Source organism: Ochotona princeps, chromosome 9 (genome assembly GCF_030435755.1).
Source record: "Ochotona princeps isolate mOchPri1 chromosome 9, mOchPri1.hap1, whole genome shotgun sequence".
Taxonomy (NCBI): Eukaryota; Metazoa; Chordata; class Mammalia; order Lagomorpha; family Ochotonidae; genus Ochotona; species Ochotona princeps.
The window spans coordinates 59,434,010-59,459,885 of NC_080840.1; the positions used below are offsets into that span (position 1 = coordinate 59,434,010).

The following is a 25,876-nucleotide window of genomic DNA, read 5'->3' on the forward strand; positions in this document are numbered from 1 at the left end:
AGCCAAAGCTTCCTTAATTACTTATCGAAGGGCTAACAAGTGGAAACAAATAACAAATGTAGTACAGTTGTGTAAATTGCAATGCATACATCAGCAAACAGCTTTTAAGTGGAACTCTCCAAAGTAAATTTGATAGTTTTGCCAACTACTTATAAGTACTTCAAGTAATCCATTGTATAAAATGCCAAAATTCATTGAAGTGGATCACCAGGTAATCTGACCTTTCGTGCACGAGTAGACCTACCTACTCACTTGCCATCAAAAATAACTTTATGTCGCTTGAGAACAGAAACTGTATGATACTGGCACTTGATTTTGTTCATTATCCTATATAAGCAACTGAAGCAGTATTTGTATATTTGTTGAACGAATGAGTGAGATGAAGAAAATAAGCTGTGATCAATAACTTTCTTCTGTTCTCTATGTTGCTGTATAGTTGATTCAGTTATTCATTAATTTAGCAAATATTTGCTGAATTTCTTTTGTGAATAGGCTACACACACACACACACACACACACACACACACACACATAGCTAATGTCCTTTACCTCCTGCAGCTTGTATTGTGATCTTGTTTTTCACCTAAGAGAGCTCAATTTTTATTTCTGGCTCACATTATTATATTGAGTTTTAAGATGAATTTAAGGTCTTATTGAATATCTCAAGAGGAAAGTCTGCATCATGGAATTTCTTCAATTAAAAGTCCTGGTTATGCAGCAGAGGTTGAGGCAAGTTCCTGGCCCCTGCCACCTGTATGAGAAAGCAGTCTGGAGTTCCCGGCTCCTGCTGCAGCCAGTCTCAGCCCTAATTATTGCCAACACCTGAGGAGCAACCCAGCAGATGAAATCTCTCTTTCTCTCCCTGTCTCTACCTCTATCACTGCTTTCACATAAATAAATGATTTTTTTAAGTTACTAATTTTACAAATAGAGACTCTCTCAACAAAATTCCTGTTTAAAGAATGAAATATCTCTACTTTTGTTTTTTTAAGTAAGTAATACGGTTAGGATGGAGCAATTATAAATTACAGATGAACTAAAACAAAGCAATTTTATAAAAATAAAAAACACCTACAAAGCTATGCTCCTATTAATCATCAGGAGCAGCTTGGCCTAGAAAAAAACCAAAGCAGATGCAGATATACGGTAAATCCTGAATTTAATCCCTTCTCTTCTGTTTCTATGCTTTTGGCAGGATCCAGAAATCCTGGCTGGTTTTCATATTGGAAGGGTCATTCAAGATTTTAAAGCTGAAAGTGTTTCAGAATTTCAGCCAGAAAAAGGCATGTCTTCATGGCATACTTGTAGACCAATTACCATATTTGTTTTGTTTTGTTTTGTTTTTCATAGAATTCTACTTGGAGTTGCGTGCCATGATTTCAGGTGTGTCGCTTTTAAAGTAAAAATGTAACTCATTCTTTATACTGAGTCCTTTCAATATCATTATTTTTTTATTTTTCATTTTAAATTTTTTTTCATTTTAAAGTTGTAATGATACAATCCCATAGGCCCAGGATTTTCCCCGTCACCTCTTCCCCATTCTCACTTCCTCCACCCTCCCACTGATAGCCCCCATATTACTACAATAGTTAAATATATGTATATACATGCTTACCTATATATCTATTGATCTTGTATTTTGCATGAACATTGCCTTATATCAGAAAATTATTTTCATCTAATTTAGAACAAAAGCAGACATATGATAGGTTTGTTGAAAAGTAGAATTAGAAACTGGAGCTTCTGACTGCAAATCTTTCCCCCATTAAACTAAGATATCAAATATTATTTTCAATTAAGCCTTCTGGTATTACATATCTTCACAAAATATTGTTCATCTTTTAATATGCCTTCACCGATCATTTCCAACAAATTATACTAATATGTTAGGGAATAGAAGAAACATGAATTGCTAAAATTAATGTTGGTACTCAGCTAAGACATGCCCCACTACTGCACAGCGATTTTCTGCAAGAATCGCAAGGATGAAACCATAAAGACAGAAAGCTGAGTTTTTCCCCGTTTCCTTTATGTGACAAAAACAGACTTGAAAAGTGGTTAAAGAATATGGAATGAGATTAATGGGTATCCAGGACACACCAGTTCCTGTGTGGTGACCATTTTACCTCAGATTCTCTTGACATCAGAGGGGGAAGCTGATATGCGAAACAGACTGTAATTCCAATGATATTTTCACTGCCTGAAGACAACGAGGGATAAGATCTTTAAAACAAAGCAAAGCAAAACAAAACAAAACAAAACCTCAGAAGAAAAAAATTAGAAGAGCAGGAAGTTTGCCTGAAAGCCGGCTCAGAAGAATCATTTGCATCACAAGTGACAAAACAAGAACATGGACAAAAGTGTGCCACCTGAACACGCACAATCGCTGAATTCATTTGCCTTGGTCACACGACCAGCTCCAAAAACAGAAAGCATATAAAATAATGTATTAACAACTCATAATCTAGTTAAACAAGACACTGAAAAAACAGACTTAATCTCAGAAACATCTGTTAACCAAGATATTGATCTACGTAGTTTTCACATACCTTTTGAGAATCTGAATTTTGTAACTATTACTTTGACAAGTTCAGATTCTGAAGATATTCAGCAGTCTTTGGAAACTCAAGAGCTTCTTGAAATAACAACCAATCATCTTGCTAAACTAACCCTTACAAAATCCATGGAAATTAAATCACAGGAAAATCCGTTCTTGCTCAGTATAATTAACTGAACAGTTGAAGAATTAAACACACATAATTTGTTATTGTCAGTTTTGTACCTACAGACAATTCTAAACCGGCAGTTAATTATTTCACACCTGCCCCAAAAGAAATCACAGAAATGGAAGACACAAACATGGAAGACTCCTTATGCAAAGATACAGACTTTATGACAGAAGTTTTACAAATTGAACATTCTTACTACAGAAAAGGCCTTCGGCAGAAGTTCTGTAAGCTACTTTCAAAGGTAACTTTTCTTGAGCTACAAGGGCAACAAACTTTAGGAAGCTTTAACTTTTTAGAAGCTGTTACAAGGCAGCTAAAAGAAACTGGCTCTCTGAAGAAAATGTCAAGATTACAGAAAACCATTTCACAACATATGAAGTCACCATGATATAAAGAGACTTAAAAGCTTTGACTCATTACATATGCTCTTTCTAGCAAAATCAGAAATGATATGTAAAGTGAACTTTTTCCTGTATAAAGTTCTCATATTGTTAAAGTTATGAAAGTCCTATAATGTTGCAAATGGCATTCTTTTAATAATGCTTATTTTTTGAGAAAAAGAAAGTTGCTGAGCTGGACAAAAGTTTTGACTACTAGATGGTTAACTAAATTAAAGTTAAAATATAATGAATAAATATAATAGTCATAAAGTGAGAGAATAGTCCAAAATAGAAGTAGGGAAGAGAAATTAGTCCCAATTCTACATTAGTATATAATGTGAGTAAACTTCTTATCAAGCTTACACATCAGTCCCTAGACTATCTCCTAACAGTCTGTTGAAGAGTTTCTTCCCTCACTATCTTTAAAGACAGATAATGTTATCAGATAATACTATTTTAAAAGATAGTATGGAGAATTTCATAAGGTAAAAATATGTTTTGAAGGTAGGTGCTCAATAAATATTGTCTCTGAATAGCAAACACTATCCTAATTGTTTTCTAAATGTATGATTTTTTTTTGTCTACTAGATTTAACTTGATTTCTCCAAGCCAATAACATCAATTGGTATTATATGAAAGTTTATTAGATAATTTCAAAAAGATTAGAAATCTCTACTTCTAATGGGGAGAATAGAATTTTTAACATAAGTTATGTGTGGATAATTAATAGAATTAATACAGTGTTATTTGTTCAGTATTGCCTTCTCATTTTGCCAACTTAAATAATACAGATGAAAGTAGCCAGGACACAATAAAGTAGTGACATGTTATTTTAACAGTATGTATAATAATTTTCTGTTTGTTCATACATTCCATGGGAAGGTATCTCTGTATCTAGTGGTTCTTTAATCTTAATAAATTACAAGTATTTAAAAAATAAAAATAATAAAATAATTTTGGGACTGCTTTTGAAAATTTCATTAGCTGAGAGGATTATTATATAGAATTTAAGGATAAACTACAAAATTACTACTCAGAGCACTGAGAAATAGTATTCAACATATACAGTAATGATTTTTATTGCCCTGATATTCCATACCCTGTTGGTAAAACTGGTAATGATCATTTTTTCCTTAGTCATATATCAAAAATTCATTTTTATTAAGGAAGAAAAATTTTAGATATTTCTTAAATCTTTGTTGTGGCAATGAATTCATTCCAACATGCTTCCCCTCCTTTTGGTGGCATCTGCTCAAATCTTAACTTAGTTTCTTACTGTATTTGATCTAGTCATTGTCAAATGTATTTGCTCTGCCAATGCAAATAGGTCTGAGGCGAGTCTGTTGAGCACATAAGACATTTTTTGCCAATACATTTGACCAATTAAGTAGTAAAGTACACTAGTACTATTTTGTTTCCTAGGCAACCTTTGAATACATTGTGTGCTTCAGATGTTGCTCCACTGTCTTGAAATTCATTTGTACAATTACTGTGATTACTTCTAGCCTGGACTAAGAAAGAAAATATATCCCCACATGAGTTCATTTTCCAGGAGCTGATGAAATTTTGCAGACTATAGAAGCATCTATTTTATAGAAGCATCTATCTAGCTTTAAAGAAGCTACTCCTTTAAATTCATGGAAATAAATCCCACTAGAATCAGAATCTATGTCGTTAGGAACTAACATTGTATTTGATCTCCTCTTAATGGAAAATGTTTTTGAAATATAAATACACTTATACGGTTGTTGCCCCAGATCAGGAAAGAGCAGGTTAAAAAATCGCTTTTGTGTTAAATGAAGCTCATTTTTCTGCTATGCAAGTTACTACTAGTTGAATTTTTTTCTTTTAAACCTTTTTGTCTCTCCAAGAAATACCTCATATCAGACAAATTAAGATGAATATTTTTCCATTTAATTTCCCTCCATTGTTATATCTAAATTTTTATAGCGGGATGTGGATAGATTAGCTTTGACAGATTTTTTTCAGCAATTTAAATGCATATATATGTAAATATATATTCTGTATTCTATATATATTCTATATATTCCATGTAATAGAATATATATAATTGGTCTGCTTTAATAGAAGCTCTTAAGCAGAAATTAACCATTCCAATTCAATGAAACACTGTACTGGCAAATCCTAATTGACCTACCTAGCTGTTGACAACCCAGGAAAGCTAATGGAGCACAAGCAATTGTGTAGCCAAGCAACAATTACTCATAATTCTAAGGTTTTATTCTGAAAACTTTGTTTTAGTATGGAAGATAAGTATTGAAAAAGCATAGTACACTACAGTATTAAATTCCACATTTTAGTTGTTAAGAAATAATGCTTTTTTACACTTAGCAATGTTCAGAACTGCAAATTACTATATGTAAGTTTGGTACCACATTATAAAATTAAATGAAGGCTAGAATCAAAAAAGAAATGGGGGCAATGCTATGGCACAGTAGGTTAAACCACCATCTGAGATGTGAGCACTTCATACATACTTCAAGTCCCTCCTGGCTGTTCCACCTCTGATCCAGCTTTCATCTGATGTAACTGGTAAAACAGTGGATAGTGGCTCCTACACGAAGATGTGCATACTTGGATGCAATTCCTGCTTCCTGGCATCAACCTGGCCCAGCTCCAACTATAGTGGCCTCTTGGAGGAATGAACCAGCTGTTGAGGATTATTAATTGTGGATATTTGTCCCTGACCCAGACCATCAAATGTCCCAGGATCCCGAATCTCAGAGGTTCTCGGCAGACTGAGAATTACGCAGGAAGCAAACCTTCTGCTTGGATTGCAGATCACCTTGTTGACACAGTGTGCCTGGGGAGGTGTGAGGCATCTTCACTATCATTTCTTTAGCGATTATGGCCTGAATATATCTAAGTACAAAGTTCTTGCAGATTCTTTTCCTAGTTAGGTTGGTTTACTGGTATTGGTTCCTGTAACTCATATTTACTTATCCTGTTGCCTGAGACCTGGTGATTGTTCCCCAGATCTCTTGTGATCTATCACTGGAGTAGGTTGTATGCTATTGTTCAGTTAACTAGTAACTTTTATCGACCTGTTTAGCCTACAAGAAAATTGGTTTAAGTTGTCCCAGAAAATTTCAATAAAATGTGCACTGGTTCTTCTTGCCTTCGCATCCTGTGTGACCCAAATTTCTTCTCAGCGCAGACGTCACACCTCGAGTCCCGGTCCACATTAGAGAGACCCCTGACAACCAGCAGACACAGATTCATATTTTTTTGTTCTCTTGCTCTCTCTTTCCTTCCCTCTCCCTCTCTTTCTCCCTCATCCTCTCTGTGACACCAACTCTTAAATAAAATAAAAATCTGAAAAATGATGAACTGATGGATAAATCAACAAAGTAACAGATGAAAGTGGTGAGTTGCCAATTTGGAATGAGAGCTGTCACAACACAGTGACAACTTGTATGAGGTTTGGCAGGAGAAAGGCAGCAAAGGTAAAAAGCCCTAATGTGACACTGCTACTCAGCTTTTTCACTTCATAACTTTTCAAAATAAAAGGAAAGTTTTAACAAGAGAAAATTTATAATTATGAGATACATTTTTCTATAATGCAAGTACATTTTGAAGGATCACCATGGGATACATGCTAGTAATTATAAAACTTGAACAGCCTCCAAAAAGTTGGAGGAAACTGTGAATGAATTGTATGTTATTTAAAACTGCATGAATTTAAATAATTTTTACATGAAAAGAAACTTTTCATTCATTTTTTCCATGAATTTTTTGTAAGATCCTAGTTTTGTGAAAATCTTGGAGATCAAATATGTTAACTTGGCCATGGGGTGTGTGTTGTTCATAAATAATCCCTAGAGTCTTTCAATTGTATTTTTCAGATAACTGAATCAGAAACTCAAGTGCATTAAGCACTGGATAGATAGTAATATCAAATCATATTAATGATTTTTATATTCAAAACAAACCTGTTTATTATATGCCAAATGCTATGAAATAATGTGTATGTATTATTTCTTTTTAATTTTTCTTCACACAAAACTACGGTGTGATTTCTTGCAACATGACTAGTATGGAAGAGGCCCTAAGATATCAGCGTTGAGATTTGAATGAGATCCTATATTGTTTTCTCCGGATAACAGAAACAGACATAAGTGAGTCTAACTTACAAGTAAAGAATTCTGCCTTGACTTAGAATTCACCTCAACTTCCTAACAAACATGTGGCTTCTGATGTTACTGAATAAGAAGGTTGCATCTTCCCGCTTGCTGAGAAAAGTTAATAAAACTTTTATTGATATTTGGTGAATGCAATGCTGAAAGATTGTATTTCTAAACACAGAGAGTTTGAAAACTGATATCAAATAAGAGATCAAAGTAAGTCACTTAGCATTGTGAGAAAAATAAAATTCGTGATAACCTATTAGATAGTATACGAACCAACAGAAGAAAGAAGCCCTAAGCCTTCAATCACAAGATTATGTCAAAAAGGGAAAATATTGAGTACTATGTTTCCTCAGTACATACTGTATATACATAGTGAAACATCACTCTGGTGTCCAGACACAGATTCATATTATGACATATGATTCTTATTAGCAAAAAAATTAAAAAGATTATTCCTAAAATATTGTTGTCATTCCAAATGTATATTAGAATAACCTGTGTCTCAGTGAGGCTGAATACCATGGCATCAGGCAAAAGTTGTCATAGGGTGAATAATGGACCAGGAGCTGAACTATGCATGGGAACCAATCAGATGTCTTAGAGTGCAACAGAAATCTATGTCAGCATAGATAACTGGTTGTGCAATTATGAACTCATGAAATGGTCAAACCAAAACTCCTTGTTTCCTATCACTTCTATCCAGTGTGGCAAATGTCTTTTTTTGTTGCTGTTGTTCCTGTATGAAAGTTTCAGAACGTCTATGTCTTTCCTGCTGAAATTTAAGCAACAGATAGTTATTTGGACTTATAAAACCACAAACATTATCTTGATTCAGAAGTCAAAAGACCAGCTTCAAACAAAGAGTTAACCAAACCACAAACATCATAACAATTTCTCTTTCCTAGTGTCACCCTGATCAGTTTTGCAGAGGCTCATTGGGAGCAGAAGTCTTACCCATGTCCTACCCTGGCCTTCTTGACCTTCTGTTACTCTCTATTTTGTAGTCACATCCCCCCCCCCCACTATATTATAAGCAAAGAGAGAGAAAAAAAATAAAGAGATGGTGGTACAAAAAATGTGCTTCCTGCAACCTAGATTTGGGAAAGGGATGCCTTTCAGTTCTGCGATATTTTGGGCATGCCCAAGTTTCCCTGCTGAGCAGCTCAGCTTCAGTTTCTTTGTTGTGAGAGGTCATTTGCAGTTTTACTGGACAGACTCTAACCTGTAATCATCTATCCTCTTCTGATTGAGCTCTTTCCTCTCCAAAAGACTGAAGAGGCCCTCTCATGTGTGTTCATTACTTGCTCAGAGTTAAGCATTCATTTATTCTATTCTTTTACAAATGGCAATGGATGCCATTCCCCAAACACCTGAAATCATCATTTTTGTCACCAGCCCATTTTCTCTACCATCTTGGGGTTCACTGGGGCCCTGACTTCGGGATTCACATAGAACATTCTCAGTTGTGGCTGTGAAGACCATTCAGCAGTCTTAAACTGAGAAAACAACTTTTACTTCCATCACTCTTGGGCTATGATGAAGATACACATTGAGTTACTGGCTGCTCTCTCTAAATTCTCATTGTTCTCAGTGCTCATATTCTGTAACTCTGTCCAGAACACCAAATGAGTGAATATAGAACCATTGCTGTTCTGGGAAATACGGGGTTAGGTTCGTGAATCTCTCACTACAATATTTTCATTAATCCATCAAAACACAATTTTGTTTTATGCATGTTTGTATTTTGAAAGACACCTTAGGGAACAAATACGGTTTTGTTATCAGCAATGAATTTATGATCAATAGCACTGCAGCTTGTCCTGAATAAAGCTTATCTAATACATGTGACTTCTCTATAAGGCAAACCACAGTCTTCTTTTACTTAGCACAATAGATGTCATGATAGCATTATGCTTTGGAGTGTTTTAACAGTGAAATCACCAGCAAAAGACAGGAAACTAAGAAAATATGTCTCTAAACTTTGAAAATGGCCCTTGCTTACAATATGAACTAAAACAAGAAGGCAGGATGTCACCTTGTTCAATCCTAGCTGGCAAGATGCAAATAAGATGACTTTTTTCTTTTTATACTGTTCTGTGCATGTCCTATGTAAAGGTGCAGTAAAAATTGATTTGGGAGTTTGAGGTTACAAAAATTTTAGGGAATATCCAAATTTTAAAATTAATATTTTCAATCATATCTTAACAATAACCTATAACCTATTTTTTAAAAAGAGAATTTATTTGAAAGGAAGAGTTACCAAGAGAAAGAGAGGGACATACAGATATTCTGCCTGCAGGTTCTCTTCACAGATGTCCAGAAAAAAATATGGATGGACCAAGTTGAATCCAGGAGCCTGGAATCCCATGCAGGTTTCCCAAGTAGGTGACAGGGGCCCAAGTACTTGATTTCCCAAAATCATTAGCAGGAAGCATGCTTGAAAGTGGAGCACCTGGTATGTGGGTATGGATGAGCCATGGCTGGGCTGAAACATCCAACAGTAAGAACCAGATTGGGTTGAAGGCCAGTCAGGAAAAGCCACTGTTCCTGCTAGGACAGGAGGTGAACTGAGTAGGGCTGGCTCATGGACTCCCTGGTATGCACAAAATCTGGCACTGGGAGAGGTTCTGATGGAGGAGTCTGGCAACTCCTCTGGCAGGACAAAGACCCGGCAGGAGAGCACAAGAAGCATGATAGGAAACATCCCAGAACAGGTCACGGAAAGTTTCCCACTGGCATACATTTGGCATGGGTCGGGGGCAGACCAGGCTGAATCAGTTCATGTCATCCACTGGTGAATCTGAGCACCAGAACAGAGTGTGGGTTGAGCCGGGTTTGGTCGCAACAAAAACCAGTGCACATTACGGAATGCCATGGTAAGGTTACCTGTACCGGATGTGACCACAGAGCCCAACAGCACACATGAGAACAAGGGAGGGAGGGGTGGAGCCGGCAGGGGGAATATGAGGCGGTTTCCCTTCGCCGGACAGCTACTCCCACTGGAGAGTGCGAGCTGGGATGGGGACAGACCAGACTAGGCAGGGCTACAACACCAGTGGGCCTCATATAGACTAGATCAGGGAAAAGTTCCTATTGGTGCAAACTACAATTAGAGTGGATGAGGGTTGTTTGGACTTAGCCGCAGCATCAGCTGGCAGAAGCTGGCACTGGGGGCTAATTCTGTCAAGTTAAACCACAGAACCTCCTGGAGAGTGCATAATCTGGGAGTGGGAGAGGCCTGGGAAGGAAATAGTGGGCTCCTCCTTCTTGGGTTACCATTCCCATGGGAGGGCATGAAAACTAGGACGGGAGCTGGGGTGGCTAGACAGAAAGGCACCCAACAACATCTGTTTGGGCTGGATAGTCGGGCTGGTTGGGCTGAACTAGGCTTCAATGCCCATTGACATGTATGAGAGCTGAAAGGGATGTGGGACAGACTGGACTAGTCTGCCACACATACTGGCAAACCAGGGTAGAGGGCGGGCCTGGTGGGGGTTATTGCGGGTCGCTCCAACTAGGCTGCAGCTCCCACTGGTTTATATGAGGGTCGAGTATGTGCTGGGCAGAACCACCTGGATTGCAACATCCATTGGTTCCAGTGGAAGGCAGGGCTGGAAACAGAAGGAACCCAGCAATTGCAACCACCAGCTGATTGGGGCGATGGCCTATGCCAGGCCCTGAACTTGTTAGTACATACAAGATTCTGGTCTGGGAACACAGACAAAGTTTCTTTGGGGATCTCCCCAATCAAACTGCCAGACTCAGAACCCTAACCATGAAAAGACAGAGGACAGAACAAGTCAATCAACCACCTCAGCTATATGTTGGCAGTGAAAAACTGGGCAAACGGAGAATCTATGATGGACTATGTCAATCAGTGGATTCTTCAACGACCTCATCGTGCTTGGAGTGGCAAGACTGGCAGTAATTCATAACTGCTGAGCTATCAAAACCACTTGAGCGAGACCCTTGGAGCATACCCACATCTGGGACTTGGGGTGGGTGGGACTCTGGGTGGGGCTTCTCCCTTAAAATCCCCCTTTACCTCAGATATATGAAGGAAACAATATGGAAATAGTCTTACCAATTTTCCTGTAGCCCTTGAACCTTTTTACCCTAATTAACTATGTAAAGATTGTCAAAAATATAATAAAAAATGGAAAAAGTTTAAAAACCAAAAAAGAAAGCGGAACAGCTGAAAGTTGAACTGGAATTCATATGGGACAACAGTGTTGCAGGCAGTGGCTTAACTCATAGTACCACAATGTTATTCCCCTCCTTTCTTTGTTTTATTTACACATTCTTGATCTGGCCTTGTTATCCAGACCTGGGAATGAGGTATTGGGGCCATACACTTTACAAACTTGTCTGTGTTGTTTAGGAGCTGGAATTTGCCATCTGCTGTCTCTCAAACCCTCACTGATATGTGGATCTGAATATTGTTAGACACATACTTAAGAGTGTACCAGTCAGGGTTTATCTTTACAAGGAACAGAAACTAAAGATGAATTTATTAAAACCTTATTGGTGCTTGCTTGAGGCAGCACATGCACCAACACTGGAATAAGACAGAGAAGACTAATATGGACCCTGTGTAATAACACACATATTTGTGAAATATTCCATACTTTTCCAGTTTTATTTAAAAATAATTTTCCTGTGTCCTATACTAAATACCTGACAATAAATTCAATTCCACATTAAAAAATGAATACTGAATTTGTCTATGTGCCTGTCTATATAAAAATAGACCACAGAATGCTATCATGTTGTGTTTAGTATTTCATTTTCAAACATGATTTCTAGCAGTTCAACTGGTACCCATTGGAACTAATTACTGTATACTGAATGCCATTTTATATTCTGTTAATGATGTAATATCTAGGTAATATGCAGTAAGGATTTAAGAAAATAATAAATCACAAAAATTTTTAAAAGTTGAAAAATATAGAATTTAGGAGAAAATTGAACGACCTGGGTTACAAAACAGGCAGGAGCAAGGAAGTCTGGGCTACAGCCAGGAACAGAGAGTAAAAGGGACTACCAACAAACCAGTACTCCTGCTCATGGTTTATTATTTCTGGATCTAACAGAACCACTTGCTCCCAAAAGGGATTCTCCTTTTGCCTCAGTAGCTCACAAAACAATGTCCAGAACATGTACCTCTGACAAACTGATCTGAGATGATAAATTTTGTGTCTTCCATATACAAGTGGCTATAAAAACAAGAACTTGGCATTTACAGTTTCTGGAGAAGGAGGAAGGCTCTGTCTTCTTCCAAGACTCATAAAGTGAGACATTTATGATATGTAGGAATGTTTGCATGTTTGGTGTCCAGAAAAACAAAAGAACAAAATTCATGTTTATAGACTTTCATGACTGGCAGAATTTAAAAGAGGAAGAGTGTCAAACTCATCTTTTAACTAACAGACATGCCTATAGAGGATTCAGGAAGATTCTCTTACAGCCTCTGCTTGAATTTTCAAATGATGGATAAATAGCCAAACTTTTAGACTGCATGTATTAATCTTTTATAATTAATATCCATAAGATTTTTCTTAAAATTTCTGGTTTGTGGTAATGCTGAATTTTTAAATTCTTTTACTACATAGTTTTTATCTTGATGCACTGTGCTTTCCAAAAGTTCTAATTTGATGTGGTTCTCAGACTGAGTATACTATTCTCCACAGGGTTTGGCAAAGTTGGAAATCATTTGTTTTTATTATTATTATTCATGATGCAGTCCCATAGGAACAGGGAGGGATTCCCCTTCCATGCTCCTCAATTTCCCTCTCCCTCTTCAGCCCCCATATCATTCCAATAGTATAGTCCTTCAACAACAATCATAAGACCAATACTCTGCTATTTAGTATATCATGGTATTGTAGGTATAGACAATGATAGTTGACCTAGTATCCTATTGTCAAGGCGTATTTAACAGTGTCATTGGGAGTCCTCCTTTACTCGGGAATAGTGATACAATATATATTCACTTCCTGCTATGCTAGTCTCCATTATACAGTTCATCTATGAGAATATATATATAAACATGATATATAAATAAACATGTTTTGCATTCTGCATGAAGATTCCCTTATATCAGACAGAACACATCATATTCATCCTCTGGGATTGGCTTATTTCCCTGTGCATAATAGTTTCTAACTAGGATCATTTTGTTACAAATGGTAGACCTTTATTCTTTCAATTATTGAATAGTATTCCACAGAGTAGTGGTACACAGTTTCTTTAGTCATTCCTCTTCTGACAGGTATCTGGGTTGTTTCCATGTCTTCATTATTGTGGACTGTTATTTCTAAAAATACAGGGTTGCAAGTCAGTTTTCCCATATGCAGGTTTCTCTTCCTCTGGCTATATTCCAGGAGTGGTATAGCTGGGTCATATTGTAGATCCATTTTCAGTTGTCTTAGCACTCTAAATACTGATTCCTGTAGCAGTTGCTTTAGCCTACATTCCCCCCAACAATGGAGTAGGTACTTTTCTCCCCACATAAATGCCAGCACATTTTGTTACTTGATTTCTGAAAGTAGGCCAGTCTCACTAGAATTAGGTGGAACCCGAATGTGATTTTTATTTGTAGTTCCCCAATAATTAGAAAGCCTGGGCATTTTTTTCATATGCCTATCAGCCACCTGAATTTCTGTAATAATACCAGCCTGTTCTGACTACCAATGCCCTATACTGTATCTTGAGGTCTATCATCCTCCAGCTTTAATTTTATTCTTCAGGATAGCTTTGGCTATTTATAGCTTGTGTTTTCAGATGAATTTTTATATCAACTTTTATATTCCAAGAAGAATGCTGTTGGGATTTTGATTGGGATCACATCGAATCTGTGTTTTACTTTTGATAATATGGATATTTTGATTATGTTAATTTTACCTATCTAGGAGTTTGGCAATTTTCTCCATCTTTTAATGTCTTCTCCTATTTCTTCTTTTTAAAAAATATTTGTAACATTCATCGTAGAGTCACTCCACATCTTTGGTTAAGGTTATGCCAAGGTACTTAAGATTCTTCTCCTCTATTTTTAAGGGGACCATGCTATATTGTTATACTATAGGAGAAACAGGGGTGAGGGGCTGAGGAGGGAAGCACAGAGTGGAAGAGGAAATCTCTGAGCCTAAGAAACTGTATTACAAATTTTTTAAAAAGGGGGGGGAAGGAGGGGTTGAGGGACTGTGCTTGAAAGTCATTTCTTATCATAGAATTATTTGCATATACTAGGGCCACCAGTTCATGTTCATTTATTTTGTACCCTGCTACCTTGCCAGACTCTCATGAATTCCAATAGTCTCCTTACTGAGTCTTTTGGTTCTGCTTTGTATAGAATCATGTCTAAAAAACAGAGATAATTTTAATTCATTATTTCAAATTTGAATTCCTTTACTTTTTCTTGCCTAATAGCTCTAGTGAGGACTTAATATTATGTTGAATAGCAGTGGTAAATGTGGACATCCTTGTCTAGTTCAGATTTTAATGGAAAAGCTTGCAGTATTTTCCTCATTCAGTATGATGCTGGCAATACTTTTTATATTTGATTGTGTTGAAGAAATACTCCTCTAAGCCTACCTTGCTTATGGTTTTTAGAATGAAGTGTAATTGGATTTTTTAAAGGTTTATCTATTTTTATTGGAAAGTCAGATATACAGAGAGGAGGAGAGACAGAGAGGAAGATCTTCTGTCCGATGAATCACTCCCCACGCGGCCGCAATGGCTGGAGATGAGCCAATCTGAAGCCAGGAGTCAGGAGCTTTTGTTTTTCCAGCTCTCCCATGCAGGCGCAGGGTCCCAAAGCTTTGGGCCGTCCTCCACTGCTTTCCCAGGCCACAAGCAGGGAGCTGGATGGGAAGGGCAGTTGGGATTAGAACCAGTGCCCATATGGGATCCTGGGGATGCAAGGTGAGGACCTTACTATTGCGATGGGCCCTGGAACTGGATTTTATCAAATACCTTCTCTGCATCTATTTAGATGGTTATATGATTGTTATTCTTCAATTTGTTGATGTGGTGTATCTCATTTATTGATTTGTTATGTTAAACCATACCTGCACACAATGGATAAATCCCACCTAATGTAGGTGAATGAGATGTCTGATGTATTGCTGGATTTTGTTGGCTAGTACTTTGTTGAGTATTTTTTGCATCTATGTTCATCAGGGATATAGGTCTGTAGTTCTCTTTCTCTGTTGTCTCTAGCTGGCTTTGGTATTAAGGTGATGTTGGTCTCATAGAAAGAGTTTGGAAGGATTGCCTCTCTTTTTACTGTTTTGAATAGCATATGGAGGATTGGGTGAATTTTTGAAACGCTTGGTAAAATTCAGCAGTGAGGCCATTTGGCCCTGTGCTTTTCTTTGTTGAGAGGGATTTCATTACTAATTCAATCTCATCCTATTTATAGGTCTATTGATTTTTAATTACCGCATAATTCAATTTTGGCAAAATGAATGTGTCCAAAAGTTTATCCATTTGTCCTAGGTTTTCTGATTTGTTGGTGGCATATACATGCTTGTAGTTCCACAGGCTGCTTTCTATATGACTATGCTAGCTTACTGAATAACAAATGTAGTCTAATTTGCTTAAGTAAAAAAGAAATGCATATGAAGATTCAAGAAGCTGCAGAACCTAAATAATTCCTCATTATTCAATTGATAAGGATGTCAGTAGTGTCTACTTATAATTTATTACTACCCTTAATGTCTCATCATGCTGCAGTTCAACATCACGCTACTTCAACTTCACGGAAAATAATTTAATACTTCAGTGAAATTTAATGAGGTGATTTACTCAAATATTTATACTACATTAAAGAAGCCTTTTTCTCAGGATTTTAAAATAAACTCTGAGGTCTCTAAGTATTTGTTGTATGTAAAAATACAGATCACAGCCTATAGAATGTAACCTTACAATGGTCTCTTGTCAATAACACAACTGATAAAGGATTAATATTCAGGATTTATAAAGAGCTCAAGACATCAAAACAAACAATCCAGTTAAGAAATGGTCAAAGGACATTAACAAAAGCCATTTTCAAAGATGGAATACGAATAGCCAACAGACATAAGAAAAAATGTTTAGAATTATAAGCCAACAAGGAAATGCAAATAAAATATACAATAAAGTTTTACTTCACTCCAGGTAGAATGGCTATCATACAGAAATCAGATACCAACCAATAAATACTGGCAAGTATCTGTCAGAAAAGGTAATCTAAATATTGTTATTAAGCATGTAGAAGTATGCAAAAGAATTCTTCAGGGATCTAAAACCAGATCTCTCACATGATCTAGCCCATTACATTCCCGGTAATTTACCCAGAGGAAATGAAATCAGTAGATTACTGTACCTCAATTCATGATAGTAAAGATATGGAATCAATCCAGATGTTGACCACCAAATGACTGGGCAAAGAAAATGTGACAGTGTCCCATCACATATATTTATAAACTATGACATGTGTATAGCATTAATCATATGTATGTCACAAATATGTGCATATATACTTATTATATGTATAACATTTATATATATATCATAAAAATATATAGTGGAATACTAGTCAACAAATAAAGGAATAAAACCCTGTCTTTTGTAACAATATATGATTAGAGATAATTATGCTTAATAAAATAAGCCAGTCTCAAAGAGACAAATATGTTTTCTCTAATATGGGGCAGCTAATTTAGAGCACTCAAAAAACAACAGGAATGAAATAACTGCTTTGGGATTGGATTATTGCTTTTAGGGACTGGATGTTATGCTCCAGAGGAAATATGGCCCTTTGGTCTCTTCATTTGTTGAATATCATGATTAGTGGCAAAATAAGCCTGTAAATATGGAGTGAATTAAAATTATGACTGCTCAAATATTGTTTAAGAGACAGAGACATGGGAAAGGTATGGGAGTGGCAGGGGTAATAAGGAAGTGTATTTGTGTTCCTGGAGGAAGCCTATGGATAATCATTTGTTGTTGTTGTTGTTGTTTTGCCTATGGGAAATCTTTATTCTCTTTATGTTAACAGATAGTAAAATAAAATAATGGTCTCTGGTTTGTATGCTTTGTGCAGTAGGTAAGATGGCCGTTTGGATGCTCACATCCCATATTAGATTTCTTGGCTTAAGTTTTTGCTCTTCTTCTTTTTATTTATTTCTTTTTTAATTTTTCAGGGCCCACCAAGGCCTGGACCAGGTAGAATTCTTGCTCTTCTTTTAGTTCAACTTCCTGTTGATGCTTAGCTGGGAAGGCAGTAGATGACCACTCATGTCCCTCGGTTCCTACTGCCCCTGTGGGAGACATTAATTAACTTCTTGGCTACTGTCTTCACGTTGGCTCAGCCTTACATGCTGCAGCCACTGGGAAGTGCACCGAGTATAGAAAGTGGCCTCTCTATCTTTCTCCCTGAAACAAAATGAAACATCCAAAAATGGCCTCCAAGATCCTGCATTGACTTCTATCATTAAGAAACTAAATAGAGCTCCTTAAGTATAAGACTGTTACCTTTGAATAGACTGTTACCTTTTCTGGTTGTGGGAATGAAAAGATAATTTATATAGTATATGGAAAAATCATCATGCTAAAGAATATGCTACAGTTATTAAAATATCCTTTCTCTTCCTTTGTATTAGCCAAATTAATGCAGTTATGATAAAAATTATATCCCTGTCTATATTTGATATGGTTGGGATGCATCAGATTTTTAATTTTGAGATTTCCAGGCCTTCTTTGTTTTTCATAACTTGAGCATCAAGAAAATATTATCCTGAAAGTTTAGATGATTTGGGACATCTGTAATGATAAGTTAAGTTACCATAGAAAGTAAATAATGAATCTACTGCAGACAATAAGCAAAAAGTAGTACTAGAATATCCCAGCTGAGACAACTAACAACTAGTAGCCTTTAATTTTCTTCTTTCTGAAAGCATTTCTAAAGAGTAGTATTTTCTTACTGAAATAACAAGAGCAACAATGTTGGCACCATTACTTAATTATGTGTAATACAGTCAATAAGTTAATTCTTCCAAGAAAAATTTGGGAAGGCAGGAAGTTTAGTGCCACCATCAGAGCATATTCAATTATACTAAGAAAGAAAAAAATTGTTAGATTTTAAGCCTTAATCTTTGTGTTGATTGGCCACAGCCCATTAGAACAAACCATAGAAATGAAGGTGATTTCTAGGTAGCAATTTTCAATTGCTAGGCTAAATTTAAAACGGAACAACTAAAGAACAAAAACAGCCACCTTGAAAATAATAAGAATTTAAACTTCTAAAGATGAAATAGGAGTTATTAGAAAAATCGATAAAGCTTATTTCTCCAAGGCAAACTTGTAGAAATCTATTGTCCTTGCAAGTACATTATTTTGTTCTTGGGAAATTCTTATCAAACCATTCCATAAGTTTGGGAAAAAAGTATGCCAAAGTCTTTTTCCCAAACGTAAAAAGTTGAACAAACCTTTAACCTCTTGTTATTAAAATAAACTACCAGGAGCTTCCCCATGTCCTGGAACATGTGATGAGTTCTGCAGCAGAAAGCAGAGCAGCCAAGGCTGCTATTGAAAGGCTGCTCTCATCTGTGCTGCTACTGAGGGTAGTGGTGAGTTCATTACTTTTACCTATACTCACACATGAGTCATGCTATCATATTTTTCATTGTTTAAAATCAAGTCACTATTGTAGACATTTGAATCATCAATTTGTGTTAACTAGGAAACTAAAACACAAAAAATAGTTACTCATAGTTGTTAAAAGAATGCTGTGTTTTGACAGTAAATGACAGAGAAATAGACTATAATTGAGCCACACAGACTATATTATTAGTATAATTTATTTGATAGGTCCACTGGGAGAGAAAAAACACCAATTCCGTAAATCAACAGAATTGATGGTTTAAAAAATGGAATTGACTTGCTCATTAACTCTACTAACTAAATGAGCTCTTTTTCTTGTTATTTGAATGATTGTTAAACCAAATATTATAATTCAGGAACACATGAAGAAGAAATGAGTTTACTTAAGCAATAAAATGATACTTACTCCTCTTGTGTCCAGCTAAGCAAATATTAATGGTAGTGAAGTCACTGGTGGGGTTAGGAAAAGGATAAAAGTATTTACGTAAAACTTAACAGGAGATCTTGTATTTTTTGTGCAGTTCTAATTAAGATCATCTTTATACTTATCTTCTTGGAGCAGTCTGCAATATTTAAGATAAGCAACCACAATAATAACATTGAGCTACTATGAGCAAACTTTTCTGCCAGATTTATGTTTGTTAAAGTTTTGTAAAACTTTTTTTATGTTTGTCAAACCAGTGGTTAAGAATATTACACTACTGTGATTTAAATGATTTGTGATTACTTTGAAATTTGCAGTATGTGGTGAAAGGGTCATTTTACTATTAAATCATTTTTTTTTTACAGAATTTATCTTCATTGGCCATGCGGATCTACAGACAGAAGGAAAAACAGAGAAAATGAACTTCATCTGCTGGTTCATTCCCCAAATGACTGGAACAGCTGGAACTGAGCTGATCTGAAGCCAGGAATCAAGAGCTTCTTCCAGGTCTCCTATGTGGGTACAGGGTTTCAAGGCTATGGGCCATCTTCTGCTGCCCTCCCAGGCCAGAATCAGGGAGCTGAATGGGAAATGAACAGTTGGGACATGAACTGGCACCCATTTGGGAACCTGGTGCTTACAAGGCAAGGATTTAACCATTGAGCCATCATGCCAGGCCCTCAATTATTATTTATAACCATTTTGTATATTTTCACTAAAATGGATCTTTTAGATGTTTATGTTAAACTTCTCATTTGGTGAAGTATTAAGCCTTTTTTACTGTAATGTAAATTTAAAATATATTATTTCAAAAATCAACAGAATAAAATAAGCAAGGTGGATGAAGAGAGCAGGATGAAGAGAGGAAGGGAATGTCATTATGTTCTTAGCAGTGTATCAACAGTATTAATATTGAACTTAGTAAGAGCTATTTAAAAATTAGCACCAGTATAGCAAGCTAATGTTCTGAAGCACCAGCATCCCTTATGGGTGACATTTCTGATACTCACTACACCACTTTGGAACCAGCTTCCTGTTAATAGCCTGGGAAAACATTAGAGCATGGCCCAAGGCCTTGGGAGCCTACACTCATGTGGAAGACCCAGAAACAGCTCCTGGCTTTCAGTTTCAGACTGACCCAGCTCTAGTAATTGTGGCCATTTGGAGAGTGACACAGCCGATGGAACATCTCTCCACATCATCTGTAACTCTGATTTTCAAGTAAAAAACAAATATCAACTCTTTAAAAAATCCTAATTAAAACTTAAAAAGAAAAACACAAAAATAAAAGGTAAAGTATATGCCAACAATGGCATATGAACATTATCAATCAGACTTTTCATACAATGAAAGCGAAGGCCAAGAAGTTTAATAGCTTGCCCAAGAACTACAACTAGTAAGTAACAGAGCTGAGACAGTATCATATCCATCCCATGATACTAACCATACTTTCTCCACACAGTTCTGCTGGAATATCTATCTGGGTCAATAGTTACGTTTCTATACACATGTAGAGAGAGGTAAGTATGAAGATATAAAGTATTTCTAAAAATTCATAGAAAATGATATTAAAAGATGTTCATTTTATGCAATTAAAAATTTTAGCATGGATATTTTTATAATATACATTTTTCGTGGAGATTTTGGAAGCCCCTTGTAAACACATATTCACAAACTTATACATACAATGGCCTACATAAATATATTCACGTACATTTGTATATATTTATTATGATAGCTTTATGGCACAATGTACTCTGCACAGATGAGCACTGTAGTTCTAAAGTTAACTAGCTATACAATCTTTTTATATCTTTGTTTTGGTTTCTTCTAGTTTTCAGAACTGGAACAACTTGTCACCAAATAATGTTTAAAACTATTTCAGATGGTTGGCTTAGAGTAGCTGTCAAACTATAGGACAAGGCAAGGCCAAGGGAAAGCATGTCCTGGGATACAGCAGATTTCAATGGCTGAGCAAAGAGAGCTGGGAGGCTTGTGCATGCTTTTTCAGCCATGGCAAAAACTTCCAAACAGTGGGATAAGAGAAGGATAGGTGTCTGTCTCATTCACACTATCCAGCATAAGCAAAATGGCGTTTGATGATGAAGATCTTCCTTACTTTACCTCTCTTCCCTTTCCCAGCCAAATTTTGGGGAAACACCCAAGTCTGAGAAACTATTTGGCTAAACTGAAAGGACCGATTTGAAAACATGCAGGCATGGTCACTGCATCCGGGGGGGGCAGGAGCGCGAGGCAAGTTATATTTATTTACAAGAACGTTTTCTAAAGCATTAGAGATCCTATACCTTATTTTTTATCTCCTCTCCTCTGCTGAGATAAAAGCTAAACTTGGGATATTGAAAAAACATTATATGTGATTTGTTTTAATGCATTCTTTCCTGGAATTGTGTTGCCAGCCTGTAGGGCTGCCTCCTTTGCTCCCTCTTCAACTATGTCCTACCTCATGCATGCAGCCTGCTGCCCGACAGCCAAATACTATGAGTCAAATGTGTTTTGACTAGAAATACTAGGAAAACAGTATTTCTAATGGCATGCAATAAGCAAACAAAATGAAGGCCAACTTCATGGGACTCTTAAACCCAGACCTCTGAGGAAAGGATGAGAGAAGCAGAGGTGAGGACAGTAGGAAGAACGTTCCTTTCTCCAACAGAGTAACTTTAAGGTATTGTCTTTTGTCACATTTCATGGTTTTAATGAATATCCCCTGGTGAACTTATTAAAATTAGATTATCATGGATAAGTTTAAGAATATTTCAACTTCTTTGCGGGGCTGGACATTGGCTGGCTAACCCTCCCTCTTCAAGCACCAGGATCTCCTAATTTTTCAGTTCATGTTACAGCAGCTCCACTTCTCATCCAGCTCTGTTTGTGGCCTGGGAAAGAAACAGAGGATGGCTGAAAGCCTTGGGACCCTGCACCCGTGTGGGAGACCTGGAAGAAGCTCCTGGCTTCAGGTTGGCTTAGTTCCAGCTGTCCTGGTCATTTGAACCAGCAGATGGAAGAGCATTTTCTCCAACTCTCCTCTGAAAATCTGGCCAAATGAAAATAAATCTGTATCTTTTTGCTCAGTTTCTAATTGCTTCCATTATGTATGATGCACTTTCGCTTCACAGAATTCTCACATCACGTTGCCACTACCTGCACACACACATTCTTCTATAGAACAAGACCTTGCCTGGTGCTGGATGGGTCCCATTCCACATTTTCACCTTGTGATTAAACAAAGCAAGTCAGATTGTGTGTAAAGGCTCAGATTCCAGATATTTGCCATTATATAGGAGCACTACATGGCTGTGCTATTGGAGACAGAAGTGAAAATCCCAAAGCCCATGAAACTCTATTATAAAATAATAATAATAAAATTTCAAAAGATTTGTCTTTCCAATAAAAATAAATATTTTGTTTAAAGAATCCAAGTATTTATGAATTACTGAGCCATGTTGGTGGTGTGGAGACTTTGTAGTTTTACAGTTTAAAGATGACTAGTACTTGAGAATTGGGCAATTGGGAACTGTTGAAAAGGGAATGATGCCTACATTGGTCACTCAGACTCATGGAATTTGAATAGGTAGAGAAAACAAGTATTAAGGCATGAGATAGGTGAAGGTGCAGAATATGGAAAATCAATCCTGCTTTATGAGATAAACCTTCAGGAAGCTCAAATGTAAACACAGTTTATAAAATTATGTTAAACTACAAACACACAGTTTAGAAGTTGTACGAATTCTGTGCCTGCCATTGATTCATACACGCAGGCAGCTTCCTTCCATAACACTGTCTTAGTTTGGTAAAGCTGAGGTCTCCAACTAAAAAAGGACACTACAAGCACCATATGTTTGCTGTCCTGAACACTGCTTTACATAAAGAGGTTAACATAAAATTTTTGTAAGTGAATACTCTCCAAAGGAAGAAAAATTAAATGAAATAATATGCTGGTGCTAAGTTCATGGTATGCACTTAATAAATATTCGTATTAGTAACTTTCTCTATTAATAATTTAAAAACTTATTGCCTCTGTATTACATAATACAGCTACTCTGTCTTTACAAAAACATTCTGTCATTTTTCTATAAACAATGCACATTTCTATTAATTATAGTATTCAATGTTACCTATATATTATGTATAATCTGTTCCTTAAGTTACCCATTTCTTCTATATTCTTTTTGATTACCTTCCAATGTATAAATTCTGCCCATTCTTTAAGACCCAGCTCAGATACTAGCATCACAAGGCATCAATTGATTCCTGAGAATCAGAATTAGTCTTTCTCTTCATTGAAGTATCTTAGCAACATAACTGCATTTTCCTTTGTGGCATGGAAAATTATTTCATGTTACATGTACTCATGGGAATGCTTATTCCTTTAGTTGAAGTTTTTCTTTCTAATAGATTTATTTTATTAAAAACAAAGCAATAAGGAGACAGGAAGAGACACAGATTAAGATCATCCACCTGCAGGTTCACTGCCTAAAAGGCCACTGGTTCAGGCTTATGATAGAAGCCTGGAACTCCATCCTTGTCTCCCATGTGGATGGCATGAGCCCAAGCTTCTGGAGTCACCTTTTGCTGCTTTGACAAGGAGCTGGAGCAGAAGAAGTGAAGCTAGGAATTGAACCAGCAGTCTGATACAGAACGCTGGCATCACAATAAATGGTTTACCTGCTGTGCCACAACACTGGTTTCTATACTTTATTCTTCAAAAAGGCAGGACCCAATTCATAATCATTTTATATACTTCTGTAAGTCAAAAATCAGTGTTCTGTAGAGAGCAGACACTGCATATTATTTAAGGAGAAAACTTAAACTTCTGTTGAAATCTAACAAGCAGATGGAAATATTCTTGACACTTAAGAAATAAATTTGAAAATCTTTTTATTTCAAATGAGTAGTAATTATAAGGTAAGAGAATTAATGAGTTATGCAAGGGAGAATGTTGTTTGCAAAAAACGACTTAGGAAAAATATAACCAAGTTGAAATTTCATAGTATGAAAAACCACTATGGAATACAATTGTTCTTCATTAGCCCAGTCCCACTGAGATATCTAATGTGACATATAATTAAATATCTACGTTAGCACCAGTGCTCCAAAAATAAGGCTGCATGCTGATGCTTGTGAAAACTGAAAACATGGCTATTATAGAAGAACACTTACATACTTCATCTGTTATGATGGCATATTCCTGAGGAGTTTATGGAGAAAGAGAACTGAGAAATATTTAAGTGCATACACAAATATATATGCATTTTGTACATACATACTTGAATACATATCTTAGAGTTATAGACTTTAGACTTGCATATCTGAGAAGTATTGGACAGCTGATAGTCTGGAAACTGAGGTAGGAATTTATTGCAAGCAATCTTCACCATGACACATGCTAATCAAGCTCTCTTCAATCAAGCATAAGGAAAAGATCCTTAAATGTGCACATGAAAAAAATCAATTGACTAATTTAGGGATGGCAATCAGACTCACAGCTGACTCACAGGAAACTCTATAGGCCAGAAGAGATTGGAGTGACATATTCCAGATTCTAAGAGCAAAAAAAAAAAAAGTCGGCCCAGGATAACGTACCCAGCAAAGCTTTCCCTTGTCTTTGAAAATGAAATATAATTTTACCACAGTAAAGAAAAGTTCAAAGAATATGCCTCTTCCAAATATGACCTACAAATGATACTTAAAGATGTTCTCTTGACAGAGAAAAGGAATAGCGCTCACCAAAACCAAAGGCAAATGCAAAGAACATCCCAGTAAGATAACAACAGAAGACTAAATCACTGAACAACCCATTGCTAAAATGACAGGAACAAATTACCATCTATTTATATTAACCCTAAATATAAAAGGGTTAAACCCATTAGTCAAACGTTATCGATTAATAGACTGGATTAAAAAACAAAATCCACGTATTTATTGCCTACAGGAAACACATCTCACCAACAAAGATCAACAGAAACTGTATCTCATAGATTTTGATGGTTGTTTTTATTTTCATTTCTTTAACAGTTTTTTCTCATTCAATTCTGCACTGACTGATAGATCATACAGTAGCATCATTTCCTTCAAGAAGGTTCTTCACTTTCTGTTTCATTTCTTCAATGACACATTAGTCATTCAGTAGTGTAATAATATTGTTAATTTCTTTTTTTCCTTCCTGTTGTGGATTATGATTTGTGGCTTTTCATTTAAGGGGTTGTATAGTAACTGTGATGGAGACTATCATACCTAAGAGCATGTTACTTAATTCCACGGCATTGTACATTTCTTTTTACTTCCTGTTGTTGATTTTATTTTGTGGTTTTTCATTTAAGGGGATATATAGTAACTGCATAATGGAGATGATCATATCTAGATGTGATTATACAATACAATATGCCATCTCTACTTCCAGGCCAAAGAAGAACTCCCAATGAAACTATTGAATATACCTTGACAACAGGATACTGGACTCTGTGCCATTGTCCATGACCGCAATGATGGATTTAAGACTATTTATAAAGAACTATAACACTGTTATAG

The 25,876-nt window shown here is 36.2% G+C and overlaps 1 non-coding gene and 1 pseudogene across 1 annotated transcript; both read left to right on the top strand.

Annotated features, from left to right (window-relative positions):
* The first annotated feature begins 1,942 nt into the window (after positions 1-1,942).
* On the top strand, positions 1,943-3,122 carry LOC101518799 (THAP domain-containing protein 5-like; annotated as a pseudogene).
* An 8,665-nt stretch (positions 3,123-11,787) lies between these two features.
* On the top strand, positions 11,788-11,892 carry LOC118757554 (U6 spliceosomal RNA). The gene has a single exon (XR_004995260.1). It is a non-coding gene; the product is annotated as a U6 spliceosomal RNA (small nuclear RNA).
* Positions 11,893-25,876: the final 13,984 nt, after the last annotated feature.